Source organism: Monodelphis domestica, chromosome 1 (genome assembly GCF_027887165.1).
Source record: "Monodelphis domestica isolate mMonDom1 chromosome 1, mMonDom1.pri, whole genome shotgun sequence".
NCBI lineage: Eukaryota > Metazoa > Chordata > Mammalia > Didelphimorphia > Didelphidae > Monodelphis > Monodelphis domestica.
In genome coordinates, this window is record NC_077227.1 from 625,284,994 (window position 1) to 625,289,620 (window position 4,627).

At 36.4% G+C, this 4,627-nt stretch overlaps 1 long non-coding RNA gene across 1 annotated transcript; it reads left to right on the top strand.

The window, feature by feature from the left end:
• The first annotated feature begins 867 nt into the window (after positions 1-867).
• LOC107650602 (uncharacterized) lies at positions 868-4,295 on the top strand. Its single transcript, XR_001626183.2, has 2 exons — positions 868-947; positions 3,477-4,295. It is a non-coding gene; the product is annotated as an uncharacterized LOC107650602 (long non-coding RNA).
• The last annotated feature ends 332 nt before the right edge of the window (positions 4,296-4,627 follow it).

Below are 4,627 nucleotides of genomic sequence, written 5' to 3' on the forward strand. Positions count from 1 at the left end.
TAGCAGAAAAAGAAGCAGTGTGGTCTGATGTCTTGCAATACAGCAAGAAAGCTAGACTTAAAATAGTCTTCTGAACTTAAATCACATCAAATAAAATATGCACTTTCATATACATTGTAGAGCCAAGAGCTGAGCTTCTTAACAACCCTTTGCTTTATTCTCTTGGAATTTTTCCTAACATTTGAAAGATTATGGATGGAATCTCAGAAATCACATATGCTAGTACCTTGGGAAGTAGTTCTTGAGTTCAGTGACTTGAATTTGAAGGGCTTGGGCTTCAGTTCCATTTTAGTCATTTTAATTCTAATCCTTCCATTCTCCTTGTAGAGAAGAGAAGCAAAAAAGAGTTGAGTAGTTTTTTTTACTTTTTTCTGTCATTTGTTGTATGCATCCTATGTACCCTGATTTCTCAAATCCTGTCTCTGACATGCTCCCACAATTCTCTAAAACTATAACCCCCTCTGATGCAGAGGAATTGATTGGGGTGTGCATGCTTACATGCTTAAAGGATATCTTTCCTGGATAGGATTCCACAGTAATTTATTTGTCCTACTTCAGAACCAGACATAGCAAAGTCTAGAAGGACAGAAGCAGAAGTAAGGAAAGATGTTGTGAAGATGGGATTAACTCTCCCCTGCCTGTTTTTTTTTTATTTAATCACCAGAAGCATATACACCCCACTTACACTTGAGTGGGGGAGGTCTGTGGTCCACAGGTGGGTGATTAATCAGAAACCACTGACTGCCCCCTGGGCAGTCCTAAGCAAAACTATAGACTATAATTTGTCCATGTAAAAAGTAGAGGGAGATACAGGAAGTGATGCAAAGAAGCGTCTTTAAAAGGAGTTACATCTTCCTGTGAGGTCATCTTCTTTGTTCTTTGGAGTTCTGAGTTCAAATTGGAGTGTGGTGAAGAATCTGTTTACTGGACCTGAGACCTTGGACTTGGTGAGACTGTTTTTAAATCTCTCCCTTTGAACTAACATGTGTGTGAGTGAAAAAGGCTGACTCCTTTCCTGGATATTCTGAAGGGACTAGCCTCAGGAGAGACCTCCCTGAATGAAACTCCTGCTTTATTCATCATGGGGCCTTTTATTCAAGGCTGAGGCCCCACCCTCTGAGGACTAATTAGCCCTGCCTGTGTTGAGCCAGGGGCCAGAGCAAAATACTTAGTGTGTCTTTCTCTGGTTTTCTTACTTTCACTCTCTCTGTATTTTATAAATAAATTGCTAAAAATCATTTGAAATTGATTAAATCCCTGGAGACTGTACTCTTAAATAATCTAGCCCAACCCCTTACATTCTTCCCCTTTCCAATGCCTTATGTCACATAAGGGGGTGTATGTCTGATCCTGCCAGAATGTTCATGGTGAGGGGTTCCTAGAGCAAGTATTAGGATGTACCTTTATTTTTTAACATATAGAAATGGAGGTAGAGACCCCAAGGAACTAGAATGAAGACACTGTGACCAAGCCATTCCAAGTTAAACTCATTTCTTTTTTGTACTTTTGTAATCAGATTGTGTAAATGTAAATATAATTTTGTAATCAAAATTATGAGAAATAGCATAAACATAGGATGCACAGACTTCCACATGGAATTTGACAAAAATGCACATCTTGTCTTTGTGAACAAGAGGGAGTAATGTAAATTGAGTGCTTCATTTTGTTCACTGATTTACTCAGTGACCTGGATTATACTACTGGTTTACCTCAGCTTCATTGAATCCTTCTCTTCCTTTATGACTAAGGTCATTGTCTTCTACATAAAACCTTTCCTTATCCCTCAACTGTTATTGTCCTCCCTCCCAAACTTTTGTATATGTTGATATTTTTTCACTTTACAGTAATGCAATATGGAGTTCTATACATAGTTATTATCTCCCTCATTGTGATAAAAGCTCCTTGCAAACAGGAATTATTTCAGTCTTTGAACTTGTGTACCCCGTTCCTAGCATAGTTCTAGGCACTAGAAGAAATCTAAAGTTTCTATAAGACACAACCGCTGCTTAAAACTGGGTAGTAAGAATATATATGAACACAAGTCACTAAAACTTAAAATGCTACAGGATAAGGACTATTATAATGCTTCATTTTGGCATACAAATAATACTGGTTTCTCAAATGCAATACCAGTAGAACCCAAGATCTGGTAAATGATAGGATACTGGAGAGACTTCCAGGATGTCCTCAAGTGACAGACTATTTTCTATTTAAGGACCTGCTTAAAGTTCAGAAGGTTGGCAACCAGATGGATGAAAATGTAGTCATCACAATTTATATATGTAGAAATACAAACTACTGTCAATCTTGTATGATCTGATTCTGCTTCAGCAGATGGTGTTGGACTAGTGGACAGGGGGTATAAGATGTTAAAACAGTTTTTAAACCAACTTGAAATTTTAATTCAATTATTGGTATTCAATGTGAGATCTCTGTCCAAAAGTAGCTATATTAGCAGAACAATAGAATCACATGTATATTAAGATCCTTCACTTCTCCCCTTGGCATATTCTCGAATTTTTTCAGACATCTCCACCATGCATTTCACCCTAAAAGAGACATTCATCTGTTTGCCTTTCCTATTCCAAAGGATTCCTTTGTTATTATGCCTCCCTCCTGCCAACCCTTCTATCTATAGGAATTACCTTCACCAGCCATGCTTACAGTTTCTCTCTTTTCCCAGCTCTCCTCCTGATTCTACAGACTTCTGCCCATGCTCCTTGGGTATACTTCTTCACCTTTTATGCTTTGTTCAGTTCCCCTTATGTGCTGCCTTCACCTCTTCTAATATAAGCAATTTGAGAGTCTGAATTATCTTTATTTTTGCTTCAATTTTTATTCCAAGAACTTTTGATACTTTAATAAATGCTGACTACTTTAATAAATGGGCTGAATTAGTAGTGATAAATATAGACTTATATTTGGGTTAAAATATTAATTTCACAAGTATATAAGTGAGGATTGAATAGTTTTTTTTCTGAAAATCATATGAGGATTTTAGTAAGCTGCAAGCTCAATAGGAGTTAGCAATAGAGTATAGTGTCTAAAACTGCCAATGAGATTTTAAGCTACATTAAAAAAGAATTAGCTTTCAAGAAAAAAAAAAAGAAAGGATAATCCCTTTCTATACCTTGGTAAAACCATCGCTGAGGATTGTTTTCAATACTGGGATGGCTATTTAAAAGCAAATTGATAATTTGGAGAGTAGCCAGAGGAGAGCAGCTAAGATCATAAAGATCCTTGAGCTCATGTCATGAGGAGATCAGTTGAAAAAGGAGATGTTAGGCATTGTAGAAGAAGTAATTAGGAGAGGAAATGATAGCTGTGTTAAAGTATTTGAAGAGCTGTCATGGAGAAGAGGTATTAGCCTTATTCTTTTTGGCCCCATCGGGAATCTATACTAGGAATGATGGTTAGAAATCACAAAGGGGAAGATTTAAGCTAGATGACTGATAGAAACTTCTTTTCATTTATAGCTCTTCACAAGTAGGAAGGGATGTTTCAGAAAGAAGATGAGAAACTCCTCTTCCCAGGAGGCCCTCAATCAGAGCCTGATTGACCACTTGCTGAATATATCACAGTAAGGATTTGTTTTCTGGCATGGTTTGGACTAAAAGTCTGCTGATGCTTCCATTTTTAAGAATCTGTTATGTTCTTTCCATAAATGAAACCATACTGAACTTTTGATTAAATGGAAAGTCCACAAGTTCTTCCTGGAGAAGCAAATAAAGGAGCCAGAGTCATTTTTATCCTGTGCCTACAAACAAGAAACATCATTCATTCAATACAGGATCATCCTGCTAACAGTACTCAAGATGACTGCAAGTAAAAAGAGTGCTATGAAGACAACGGTAGCTCATGCACCGAAGACTGGCAGAGAATGAGACAGGAATTCTACAAGTAACTTGACAGGGTCCTCTAAACTTAGACAATATGTAATTTGATACGTAGTAACTTTAATGCAAGGGAATCAGAAGGCAGACCTGGAAAATATGTTGTCAAGTATGGTTTGAAATTGAGAAATCGAAGAATCCCCAAACTTACAGGTTATTCAGAAACCTCATCTCTGTATTTAATGAATACTGTCTTCGAGAAAGGACTCAAAAGTGGTAAATTCATGAATTGTCAAATGTTACAAAAAGTGAAATTGACTGTATCCTAACAGATAGGAATTGACTATTTACTGATGTGAGTCTTTTCCAAATCAAACATCTGTGTTCTGCCAGGTAATTTAATGTTTTGAACATAGATTACTTTCAAAATAGAAGAAAGAATAAATATATATTGTGATTATAGTACCTCCAATCCAACTTATTTAAATAGCATCCTTCCACTGAAAAATGGGGAATGATTAAGAGTACAGACATTGACACTGATTATCAGCATTTCTTAAATAGGTTAAACACAAATGGTTCTTTTGAGACCAGGTAGATTATAAAACTGAGAAACTGCTTCAATGATAAAAGATGATAAACATTTTTGTCATGGCTACTTTGTGGATTATTATTATTATTGTTATTTGAATGTGCTTATTTGCTATAGGGTTGGAGTGTTTTCCCCCTTCATCAAAAAATTTTTTAAAGCACCAAAAAGGACACAAGGTAGTTAAAATGGAATCACAGAGAAG